The 13,893-nt window shown below is 34.6% G+C and overlaps 1 long non-coding RNA gene across 1 annotated transcript; it reads right to left on the minus strand.

Annotated features, from left to right (window-relative positions):
* Window positions 1–442: 442 nt before the first annotated feature.
* Window positions 443–7,858, minus strand: LOC148782195 (uncharacterized). The gene is made up of 3 exons (XR_016053805.1): window positions 7,364–7,858; window positions 958–1,185; window positions 443–874 (listed from the first exon to the last, which is right to left on the minus strand). It is a non-coding gene; the product is annotated as an uncharacterized LOC148782195 (long non-coding RNA).
* Window positions 7,859–13,893: the final 6,035 nt, after the last annotated feature.

Here is a 13,893-nt window from a genome sequence, read left to right on the forward strand (position 1 = left end):
TTGATCATCTCAACCTCAAGATGTATAGATATGAAGAAAAACAAAATTTCAATTCTTAAAAATAGTAGATATTTTAAAAATTTATCTAGACTATCTATTTTTTAAGATTTTCTAATGCTTATACATCCGCTTGATCTGCATCATTTTTTTAAGTTTAAATTTTACCACTACAAATAAAAATACATTTTCAAGCAATCATAAGGTTTTAGACATTAGAGCTACATCTTTAGACAAAAAATTAAGTGCCAATTTGAATGTACCCAAAATTTGTATATCTTTGGACTGCAATCCAAAAATCTTGTGAACCGGACTTTGACTCGTTTGGACAACTGCTAGATTTTTAGATTGAAAGAAAAAATTACTACCATACCAACGCAAAAGTTACCATCCAAAATAATTCAACTAAGACCTGAATTTTTTCGGATGAAAGTACGGCCTTCTCTCACCCGTTCAAAATGCGAGCCTTTTTTCTCATACCACACGCATAAAAACCCCTTATCTTGCTGAATGAGGAGAGAATTTTCATTTTCTCTCCCTAAAAAACTAGAAAAAGCTCAAGCCACATGCCATAGGCGGCATCTTTGTAAGCATAGGCCATTTCTCTCTCTACAAAACTAGCCTTTTCTCTCATACCATACCCATGGAAAACCCCTTCTCTTTCTGAATAAGCAGAGCATTTTCATTTTCGCTCTCCTAAAAAACCAGATAAGCTTGCACCATCCATGGCAAGCCCTAGGTGGCGTCTTGAAGCCTCCTAATCAGCGCATCCAAAGACTTCTGCGTAGGGTTCTGCTTGGCCGACCTCACCGCAGAGCTCCCAAACAATCTCTTCGCCTTTGAATCCCTCATCTTCTCTGAAATCGCCACTACTTTCCTGTAATCCAAAGCCCCATAATTATTCTCTCTAATAACTAGATTCAAGAAATTATTGGAATGGTTACTCAGCAAAAGATTCACCATCGGCCTGGGCTCTGCCCGCCCCTGCTTCAACTCCTCAGAGCCATGTCCCTCAGCGAAACCCTCGAACAATCGGAAGTCTGTCGAACCCCAAAATTGTATTTCCATTGAAGCGGCGCACTATGTCACTGACGAGCAACACCAGGATCCCTTCCGATATTTGCGAGAGTGCCCCCTTCAAGGTTCTGCTGAGTATTTCGGGTGGAAGCACTTGGCCCGTGGTCGAACCTGGGGGATCAATATGCCCCGTTTTAGAGCTCAATTTTGTAAGTGAGAAGCTCAGGTTGCAGGTTTTGCATATTGTACGGAAGCAAATTTTTTACTGATGCGAGGGATACAAGAAAACTTTTTCGATTGGCAAGACAATTTTGGGAAGGTAGGATGCAAATATGCTTTTAGTATGTTCACACCATCCAAACAGTCCAGTAGACTAATAAAAAAAGAATATAATATTTCTTAATAAAGGATGAAAAAACTTAAAAAAAAATTCAATGTTAAGGCTTTTTTATTTGACATCCAAACTACCCCTAAAACATTCACCTTATTTGTACAGTATAAGGAGGGCATCGTGTACAAACCTTACCCTTTAAATATTTGGGATAAGAATTTTTTTTTTATAAGGTTGTATTCTTATATTACAGAAGTAAGGTGCACCTTAAAAATCAAATAGAAAAGTGTGTTCTAAAGTAGAAAAACCTTCCAATTGATCATGTCGGCCTCAAGATGTATGCATATAAAGAAGAAAAATGAATTTTAAGTCCTAAAAATACTACATCTTGTAATAAGTTATCTGGATTGTCTATCTTCAAGATTTTCAAGTGTATATAGATCTGCACCATCTTTAAAATTTTTAAAATTCCTAATTGGATTTAGACATAGATTTTCAAGTCATCGTAAAGTTTTTGGCATCGAAACCATATTTTCTTGCAAAATTTAGAGGTGCGCCTTACTTATACTTTACATAGTGGAACTTTATGCAAACTTTATCCTATATATTTTATGAAAATGTATGCAATGAGACAATTTACTTTTGAAACAAGGAGGTCACATTCTTCATTGACCGCTACATTTCAAATCGGAGGGTTGAGGATGTTTTATTCTTTGGCATAAAGTCAAAAATAAAATTTCTCAAATAAATGATGATCTTCTTGCACTGAAAATTAATGAACTCATAGTATGCAATCCCATTTTTTATTATCCATTCGTGTTTATTTTTTATCAAGGCTAAGCTCACTGCATTCCCTTTCTCATTATTACCCTAACAAGGGGTGGGTGGGTTTGTCTTGTCTCTAGGCCCTAGCTCATGATATCAATAACTTATCTATCATAAAGTACAAAATTGGAAACTCTTGATGTAAGGGCCCTTAAAAATGCGGGCTTGGCCAGGAACTATGCTTGTGGCCCAAGCCAAACGGGCTTGAGCCTGGGCATGGCCAATTTAGCTCGACTTTGTTTCAAGTTTTTCTTGGGTTTTTTTTTGTTCTTTGAAGAATTGACTAGATCCGGCTTGGCCTGGGGTCCTTTGGCTCAGCTTAGCTCTGAAGGTCCCTAGTTCTGGCTCAAGTTGGGCTTGGATAGCATACCCCTTTGTGAGTCCTAAATCCTTAATAAACCTCTCTCCGCTCTCTTCTTCCTTTTTAGCAATTGTGGTATGGACTCTGGACCATGCTGGCCGCTATCCACTGTAGAGTATGTATGTGTGTATAAAAGAGAGAATATTACCTATGTTGTAAAACTATTCGAGACCCATTGGTTCTCTTTTTTACATGTTTGGCAAAAAAATGTATATAAGTATCCCTTTATCTTCTTTATATATGTGATTTCTACTCATTACTTACAATTATATAAATAATTTTAATCCATGCTTTAAATTTTAAACAGATAAAAATATTTTGAAATTGGTGATATTCTTAATACTAGAATTTGTTAACCGGACTCAATTATTTGAAAAAAGACTTTGATGGTGATGATGATAACATTCCTACCAAAACAAAATACATTTTATTGCGTTTTACTGGAAAAAAGTTTAAGCAGGTATGAATCTGGGTATATATTGGACTTGATTCATAAGGATTATTGTGTAAGAGCCAATATATTTCATTTCCCTCATTTTAAATTGCTCGATTGTTTAAACCATGAAATATCGCAATTAAAAACTTAAGAAAGTACCATATTTTATATAAAATTAGAAAAATCTAAAAGTTATTAATAATTTATAGGTGGGGTGATCCTATATATCTATGAGTATCTTCTTTATTAGGACACTATAACGATATATTGCAAGTTTGACTCAGAAAATATAGAGCATCCTTCTCGATTAGAATTCTCACAATTCGTTCCTTTTGTAGGCGGACTATCTAATAAGCTATATATGGCTCTTATTATATATTTTTTTAAAATCATTAGAAATGGAAGTAGTGTCCTATGATGCTCCCAGTGTTCTAAAACCCGGAATGAGGTTGTGGATCATCCACTCACTACACTGATCTAGATTGGCTCAATCAACAATCTAGGTCGGCTGAATCATTGAAAATTGGATTAGATTTGATTAAAACAATAGCACAAGGTGATTTCCAGGGGGAAAGACCTGCATCGCTCACTCATTGAATCAGATCCAAATTGAAATTCCCAATCTAGGTTTGCCAGATTTTGAAGTCCTCATGATTACAAACAAATTAGTATTCACGGTGTAGATTAATAAAAATATCAAGTATTGTTCTTTAAATCAGTATTTCAGAACCGACAATAATGGGGCGGATCGCATACCCACAGCTCGTTTCATACCATTAGATCAACTATCTAGATTTGGTTTAGACCGATCCAAATCGGTAATCCACTAAATACTAAAAAAACACAGAAAATAAAAATTAAATGGCGGCTTTTGAAGTGGGGATTTAGAAGGGATTTAAGAATTGGAGTTGGATGCAACCGGAGTTTTATGTGATCACCCCATACTAATGAAGCTGAATGACAAGTTTTATAAGACAACTATGAGACCAACTCTGCTTTATTGGACGAAATGTTGGGTGGTAAAGAAATAACATACCCATAAGATGAGTGTAGCTGACATGAGGATGTTGAGAGTAACGATAGATATCAAAATGAATACATTCGGGAGAACTTAGGTGTAACTCCAATCGGTGATAAGATGAGAGAAAATAGATTTAGGTAGGCTAGCTATGTACAACGCATATCCAATATAACACTTATTAAGAGGTGAGTTAGGTCAAATAGAAAGTTAAAAAAGAGCAAAAGGTAGGCCCAAAAAGAGTATAGCCTCACTAAAGAGTATAGCCCTTGAAAGAGAATAATAGTGGCCCTTGGTAACCATTCCCAAATAATTGAAAAAAAATTATAAGGATAGACCAACCGATTTCCATCTAGATAAGCAATCAGGATAAAAAATCACCCATTTTATTATACATTTGATCATTAGTCAAATTAAATTATTAGTGAATATTAACTTAGATTATTACTACTCGTATTATAATAGGATTCGAAAAGTAAAAGGGGCTTCCACTTGTGTTCTCATGTGGTCTCCGCTCTATTGGATAAGGTGTCCGAGTTGGCGCCCACACCAATACCTGAGGTCACGTGAAACCATTAAACTCCTAGGATTAGGGTTTTGGACAAGGGAAATACACAAAACACTTGTGCTGTATCGTACGTGTTTGAGTGTATGTTACATGTTTGAAGTGTCTGGCTCTCATTAGTGTATCTACTATCTCTCGGTTTTTTTTTTTTTGGGTCGATCAGGCCTCTATCCGTTTTAGAAATAGTTAGTCATTTTCGAATGGGTTAGTGAGAACGAAAACCTAGACTAGTAACTGAAGTTCAGGTAGTACTGGTACCACGAATTCCTTAACTTAGGCATGTCTCAGTTGACCTAAGTTTTCAGATAGGGTTTTAAATGGATTGGGTCCAACTCAAGATATATATAAAAAAGGAAAGTATATCATGCAGAAGATTATAAAATTTATAATATATATATAGAGGAACAAGTTTGCATAACGTTGCGACATTAAAATATAGAACTACGAATACACCTCAAAAATCTATCGAAAAATGTTGTTTTAATGTTGAAAAACACTCTAATTGATCATCTCAACATCGAGATATATGACTATAAAAAATAAAAAGAATTTTGAGTCCTAAAAATTATAGGTCTTACAACACTTTATCTAGACCGTCCATTTTCAAGATTTCCATATGCATGTAGATCTACTTGATTTTAAGCATTTTTGGAGTTTAAAAGTTTACAATTAGGTATGACAATAGATTTTGAGATAATCCTAGGAATATTTTATATCAAAATTACAAGTTATAATAAAATTTGGATGTGCACCTTAATTGGATTGTTTAAGGTTGCAACCTCATGAAAACCACACCTATATATATATATATATATATATATATATATATATATATATATATATATATATATATATATATATATATATATATATATATATATATATATATATAGAGAGAGAGAGAGAGAGAGAGAGAGAGAGAGAGAAAGAGAGAGAGAGAGGAATAAGTTAAAATAAGGCTTAGGCTTTGTGGAGAAAAGTAGAGCCTCATCTCAAAACTCACCAAAAATTGATGTTTTGGTGTCGGAAAGCTTTTAAATTGATCATTTCAACCTTGACCATTATGATAGTAAAAAACTAAAGGTTTTGAGCTACAAAAACAATGTATTATGACGTATAATCTAAACCGTTTATTTTCAAATGTTTAAGGATCTGCAAGATCTGTACCATTTCTTAAACTAAAATATTCATAATCAGTAGTAGAAATAGATTTTAGAAGCCTCATTGGAATTTCCGTTGCGCAAAGTGTTTTCAAACGAGATTTCGGGGCGAGACTTTACTTTTTTTATAAAGAGTAGGCCTTATAAAAACTGTATTACTTACAGGTTGGATTGAGTCGGGCCCACTGAACTTGAGTTCGTCTAGGTTGGGATATGTATCTGAATCATTTGGGTCCATTTTACAGGTCTGGATCTAGATTTGGACCTACGAGTCAAACCAACCTGTTTGACAGCTGAAGCGTTTATACCTTTGAAGGTTTCTAATTACACCTCCTTTGGGATCTATTTATGGTTTTCTACCTTCACATTGGTAATGGTAAAAATTCCCATGTGGTAACGGGTCGGGTCAGGTCGAGCTAGACCCAATTAGATCCGAATCCACTGGACCCAGATCCGAAGATATGGCGTGGGAGTTGGACTAAAAAAGTATTACCAGACCTAGACCTAATGGGACCCAAACTCATACCCGAGTAATGTTTTGGTCCAAGATTTAAACTCAGATTGATCGGCCGAATCTAGTTTTTAAACCCATATCCGGACCCAAATCGATTTTACCCCTACCTGGGTCGATTCCGGGTCCAGTGCCACCCTATTCCTCCCTCCGTTTAATAAGGTCTTAAATTAGCCAGGAGGGATAGTATGGGGATTCAGCCACCTCTCTCTAAAAAAACAGGAATTATGTAGATCTTGAAGGGGCCTACAACTGGATTCAGCCGCCTCTTTGTCTCTATCTCTCATGTATTTTCTTGAGAAAAAACAGCCCATAGGGGATTGACCATCTCTCTCTCTCTCTCAGCCCATAGGGGATTGACCATCTCTCTCTCTTTCTCGTATACCATGTGATTGAGATCAAATACCAAAGGGATGGCAATGGGTCAGGCTGGACCTACACCGGAAAGAAATATTATGGGAAAGAAATATTATGGGAACCAGTGATCCGATCAGTTCCAATTCAAACATCAAATTATCTATATCTTAAACATATTTAACTATAGATCTCATAAATTGAGTGAAAGAAAAATTCGTGTGATCTAGCCGGAGTATATAACAAATTATCTTTTTCTTTTCTTCATGGTCTAGATCACTCATAAGTAGTCATTTTACAATAGGAAATTTGTTTCATGCGGGCTGGACTGCATGACTACATATGTGGTCCAAAAAATGTGAAGCATCAATCTTAAAGATGGATGTAAGTAGGTGTTCCATTTAAAAACAATGGAAACTAACAGTCTAAATATTTTCTTACTAGAATTATTATTTCTAGTTTTTAAAATTTACTTATTTTTCATATTCATGATCTCTATGTTAGAGATTACATGTCTTTAAAAATCAAGTCAAAAAATCCACCTCAAAAATAGATTTATTAATAGGCCCACATTTCTACATATGCAGGCTTGGCCACAGAGAAACTAGGTTATTTACAATATAATAACTTCAAATAAAATAAAAGGAAAGAATATAATAGGATCGCAAAAACTTGAAGTCATTCAAAGCAACGCTTTTCATTAACAAAGAAAAGACAACCTATGTTTGGGAATGAAGAAAAACAATAAAACAAATAAGCAAGAAACAAAACAGGGTGTTAGAGAGTACTTCAGCCGAGCTTCTTACTCCCCACACCGAGTCGCCACCTTCTGATGGTGCAGGATCTCATGGTTAACATTCAATATCAACCGGAAAAGCAAGTTTAGACAAGCCACGCCAATGTATCACGAACCCTTTAATCACAAATTCTCAAACCTTTAGGTGAGTCCGCTTAACAACCTAGTAGGAGAGAGATGCTTCTCTTTTCTACCACAACCCTATAGTCTAAACCCCAAAGAGAGATGAAAGATCATGAGACACCATGAGAGAGAAAAGCTATGGGATGAGAGAGAGAGTAGGACATGCCTCTCTTAGGGCTTTCAAGAGAGAAAAAGAGTTTCCAATGGAGAGAGGGAGGTATTCTAAGTAGGGTGTGCTCCCTTTGGTAGGTTAAAAGAGAGATGAAATCTCCAAAGGGTAGAGATTTGCGTAGGGATCAATCATTTTTTATAATGCTTGAACAAGATTAAGGTTTTTTAGAGTTTTTCTTGGCTTGCCACTCATGTGAGATTGAATATGCACCATTGGTTTTTGATGGCTTGTGGGGTGAGAGATATGAACTCTCAATTCTATAGATGAGCCATCAACCTCCTACGGGAAGGTACTAGACCATTATCGCCCCCACTTCCTAAACTATTTTCACATCAATTAATTCAAATAAAAAATTACTATATCATAATATTGTTATTTCTTATTTTATGCACAAACCTTATCATAAATTTCGAAATATCATTCAAATTTTTCTCAAGGTTTAAACTTTCTAAAACAACACAAACTCATCTCTCAAGCTTTAAAACTTGACCACAAAATTAGAATGTTCTTTTTAGGTGGGGCATGCCACCCATGGTGGCACATAATGGGCCCCACCTAATATGCAATGGTGGTTCTAAAAGACCTATTGAGGCTCCCAAGCAATTAAGTTATTTTTTATATTTGTAGAAATACACAAAATTATTATTTGAATATTTAAATTATTATAAAATCAATATCTCTGTTTTGATAAATCCAAATTTAATAACTAAAATATCTAAATATTTAAAAACTTCAAATAACAATTCTAAAAATATATATATATTATTAAAGTAAACAAAATTAAATACTTTGATGGGAAAAAGATCCATATGTTCTAGGAATAAATATCTCTCTATATCCAATTGTGAACTACGAACAACACATGTTTTTTCAAACCGACCCAGTGTTGCCCATGACCCACAGTCCATACAGGGTATTATTAGTGAGTCATTAAAGTCTAACCAATGGCAAAGGGTTGCAATCCTAGTATATAGATATCAGGTTCCCCTGAAGACGAAACGAATGTCATCTTGACCTGATGCAATCCATAGCTCGATGGTGTACAGGGGGTATATCTCGCACATACACACGATTCATCAGGAAAGGTGGTACGCTTTCTCGCAAACAGTTATCGAGGTGCATGATATTAATGATGAGGCTTTGGCTCCATCTCTGAAGTCTTCTATCACACACAATGGTCACACAATCCTTCAGCTCACTCATCCGAGCACACTCCGATCTCATCAAGGGATAACCCATATAATCATCATCTATTTGATTATCTGAGCCTAGGTAACATTGGTTTTTTCTAACAAAATCGACCTAGTACGTCAAACACAGTCCAGTATCAGCAAACATCGTTTGCTTCGTATGGTCCACAAGGGACCACACTCCCACTAAATTGATGTTCCGCTATATAATTTCAATTTACAAAGGCTCATAAGGTTTTTCATCGGCCACACTCACCCAACATTCAAACCCAAAAAATAATGTGGGATCCAGATCCAACTCATGGGTTTCAATTTTTAGACCCATACCTGGTTCTCGGTTGGGTGTGGGTCCATTCAAATCCCGTACCATCCACGTATCTCTCTCTTCCCAAGGCTTTTCTCGTGTATTTAGTTATATACCTTGTACGCTCTCTCTTCCCGAGGTATTACGCTCTCTCTCTTCCCAAGGTTTTCCTGCTGTTATCTACCTCTTATCAAATACCAGCTGCCCCTAAATGGCCATTGCTTGGCACATAGAACTACGTCTGAAACAGAGGCTGGGGCTCCCGGTTTTACACCCCCAGATAATCATTGTGAGACCGCATGGATCAGAATCCGCAGCCTTGACTCCGGAAAAGCCGCGTAACTCCATGTCCTCCACTGCATCTTGACGATAAGACCTAGGTCGCAAATTAGACTTTTCTTAGACCATATTTCGGATCCAGTTTCGTATCGAAATTTTCGATTACCTGTTTAGTTCGTGTGCATATTAGACCTTAGGAAAATAAAAAATCATAGTTTTTCGAGTGGACTAGACAGAGGGAACGATTAACGCTTGGGGTGATCTAGTCCAAAACGACAAAAAAATTTGGTTGAAAACCAACCAAAACCAGTGTTGTGTGACTCTTCTTATTGGTGGGGCTGATAGGTTTGACCGGTTAGACCGACTTAATTTTTACCCGTTCATTTTACTATTTTACCGATTCATTTTACTTTTTTATTTTTTTGAAACATGGTTGAAGTAGTTTGACTAGTTATTCGATGTGGTGATGAGTCCGATCCTGATAATAGTTTTTGAAACTAAGAGTTACTTTGGACTTTAGGTATTTTTTAAGGAATTTTATTAAGCGGTGAAAATCGATTTTTGATGAGATTTGAGAGAATAACTAATTATGTGGACTAAATTTGTCTCAATATTAAGCAAAATTTGAGTGGAAGTTATCATGATTTAGCTATGAAAATCAAATCGAAAGTACTCATTGCAAGTTACAATAATTGGCATCTTGGTATTTATTTTGAAACAAGAGAAATTTTTTTTGTGACGGCATGATCCTTCTTTACAAGCGAAGCAAAACCATGTATGCTTCAGGATGGCAATATTGCATTCTTGGTGAGGCACACGTTCAAAAGCTAAAATGCTGTGTCCCCGAAATTTAGAAAAGTAAATCTCGAACTTAGCCACTAACCTCTAGGTTTCAAATCACCTTATGTATGTGCCTGAAAAAAAATAACATCCCAGATTTAACAAATATCTCCAATTTATGAAGGATGACAATTAATCATCGAACTATTCAAAATCCAAAATTTGTTTTTGAAATACATTTGGTATTCCTAGATGATTCCTAAAATTTAAATAAATAAATAAAAAAATAGCTATTTACCCGAGTGATTAAGTAGATAATATGTTGCCGAGGGAGCATAGCACATGATCCACTCAAAAAAGTGCATAAATAAATATTGAGGGTTTGCCATCTAGCAAAATTTCTAAAATGATCCGTAGTTTCTCTATTAAAGAAGGCTTTTAAATAAGGAAAATGATTTGACAGGGCCGTATCAAAATAAGTCAAGCCTCACTTTATAACTCAAAAACTGCCCTTCAAATATTGAAAAACCTTTAAAAGAATGTTACGGTTGTGAAAAAAAATTAAGATTTCAAATTCTAAAAATATTATATATTGCAATAAATTATCTATACTATCTATTTCACCATAAAAATAAGTTTAACATATCCACAAGATCTGTACCATTTTTTGAGTTTCAAATTTTATTGTCGGTGTTGAAAATTGATTTTAGAGCTATTATGAAGATTTTAGAGCTATTATAGAGATTTTCGATGCCCAAAATACTATCTAAATGAGGCTTTATTTTGTTTTCATAAAGCCTAGACCTACTGGTGCTTTGAAGTAGACAAGTGCACAGATGTAAGCATATAGTCTCAAGAGTAAATGGTTGAGTGTGAGAGAGAGTGTGTATGAGTGAATTTATTTAGATTTGTTACACAACATCCAAGTTTCAAATCCTGACCTACCCAAAAGAGAAAAAAGAAAACTCTATTTAAAAAAAGGCAATAATGTTTGCCACTTTGATCTTGTGCTAAATAAATGGTGATTCTTCATAAAGATTAAGCACTAGGGTCCTTTCAAGAGAGAGTGAGAAGTTAGGTTTTTTTTCACAAAAAAGGAAAATTGGGGTTTCCCCATGTATATATGAGGAAGGAATTTAGGTCACTCTCTCGATCCATGGAGAATACGGTCCCGAGATTCTTAAATCCAGATTTCACCTTTCTTTATTAGATAATTCAATTTATATGAGTATAGTAATAATGTAGTTGTCAACTCTTTTGAAATGCAACCATTCTTTTGTTATTGTATTGGATACACTCTCATTAATTTAGTGCAGATTGCATGTTTTTTCCCTCTCCCCTCAATTTTACTGTAGATGACTTGTTTTTCACATTACTCTTTAGTCACCTTGAAGTTCACCTTAAAAAGTATGATGGGATAAGTAGCTTTCTTGCTTAAGTATTTAATTGGCTATGTGGTTGAGGATTCAAATGCAATATACATAAAGAGTACTCATGAAACAATATATGGGATGGACGACTCATATTGAAACAGATTCAGATGGCTATCATGTGAATATATTTTAGCTTTTTTTAAAAAAAATTATTTTTATATTTTTTTGCTATGTCTAGGTCATGATCATATCCATCCAAGATTTAGGATCTATAATATTCAAAAAAAGGAAATGAATTGAATACCATACTTGCCCTTCAAATGGATCATCCAACTTACAGTATTCCGTATTTCGTAGAAATCAATTTTTATTTTTATTTTTTTGGTTTTATGTTGTATCTATTAAAAAACAACAAGCCAAACTCCTAATCTCTCTCTCTCATACTTGTTACATTTTTCGTAAATTTTTTAGGCAGTACTAGAATTAATTATTAAGTTGTGACGTTTTCAAGTCTCTCTCTTTGTAATGTTGGTTTGAGCAAGTTTTCAAAACCTAGATTGGTGGGGTTGCTGAATTCTATAGGTCCATGTTGGGCTGCTGAATTTAATCGGTCCGAAACGGTAATTCAAAAAATGTTAAAAAATAAAAATAAAATAGATTAAAGAAGGGGTTGATGGGGTTGAGGATTTGGGATATACATTAGAAAGTTTCAATCAGTGGTCCCTAGATTAGATTGGCCATTCCCGATTTGGATCGGAAACCCGTTGCTTTCCTTTTTGGAGGCATCACGTGCCTTGCACAACATCCAACTGGACGAAAAAGCCAAACCCCTTAAAACCCAAGAAGGGAAAAGTTTATATAGAGCCGAGGCTCTCAACAATCAAATTTAAGCCTACCCTAAAAATTTCACTAGAATAGTTTGTTTTGATGTCCAAATATCTTTGAATTGACCATCTCGATATCAAGATGAATGGACATGAGAAAAAATGGATTTCAAGTTTTGAAAATAATGTATTTTGTAACACAATTTTGGACCGTCAATTTTTAATATTTTCAAGTTTCATAGAACTGTCAATTTACATTATTTTTTAAGCTTTAAACTTTATAAATAAATATAAAAATATATCTTAAAGCTATCACAAATAGTTTCAATATTAAAACCACATTTCTCGATACTATTTGAAGGTAGGCTCTAATTTGATTATTTAAAGCCTATGCTCTGTACAAACCGCACCCTTAAAAGAAAGTATTGGCATAAAGCACAATAAAGGGCAGGAAAAGGAAAATCGACCATGCATGCAACAAATTCGAAATTTTAGTAAATTCAGCAAAATTTCGGGCCATGGTTTTTTGTAAATAAAATTAATATAATAATAAATTGGCGCAAATAAACCCAGATACTTTTTTTCTTTTATAATAAATTTGTGAGTAGATAAAATTAATTTAATATTAAAAATTGAGTAATAATACTATGAAACCCTCCCACACCCATTTGAGTAGGACCCTAAAGGATCACTATTAATTTTTGACACGGATCTTTAAAAAAGTTATCAATGAACCTATTCACCCAAATCCCACACCCATGTCATAACTTTTCTAAAGATCTGTGTCAAAATTTAATGGTGATCCTTTGGAGTCCTACTCACATGGGTGTGTGAAAGTCTCATAGTGTTATTACTCTTAGAAATGAATTTATCCATGTAGATAAACAAAGTTTTAAGGAAAATTTCCTATACCCTTAAGTAGTATATTGTCATTGATATTTTATATGTTTTTTTTTTCTTTGCCTATTTTTCTTGTCTTTCCATATGCTGCCGGTTTAAAGCCTGCAGTTTTGAAGCTGTGTATTTATTGTTGACTCTTTCGAACTTCCATTATCGATTTTATTGTTTGTTTTTTGGGGGTAGTTTTTTTTTTTTTTTGGGTAGATCGATGGGGAATACGTGTCCCTACTCATTTTTAGAAATAATTAATGGCTTTCGACTAAGTAAGTGGGAATAGAAACTTGGACCGGTAGATCATTGCAAAATGTCAGTTGCTAACCACTCGAATTTACATATAATTTCAAGTTTTGAACACTAAACACCATTTGGAACTAGTAGTTTCAAACGAGTGATAAAAACATTGGTTGGGACTTTCGAATTGGTGTTTGGTATACAAAAACTTATGTTCAGTTATCGCAATTTTGAACAACGGTTCAGATCTGAACTAAGGGCATTATGGAGAAAAGAAAAAAAAACAAAAAAAAAGTATGAAGATAAAATACAAAATATTGAGGGACTTGTTTTAATATGCAAATTA

Source organism: Amborella trichopoda, chromosome 4 (assembly GCF_054954075.1).
Source record: "Amborella trichopoda isolate Santa Cruz 75 chromosome 4, AtrichopodaSantaCruz75HAP2 v2.0, whole genome shotgun sequence".
In the NCBI taxonomy this organism is placed as follows: Eukaryota; Viridiplantae; Streptophyta; class Magnoliopsida; order Amborellales; family Amborellaceae; genus Amborella; species Amborella trichopoda.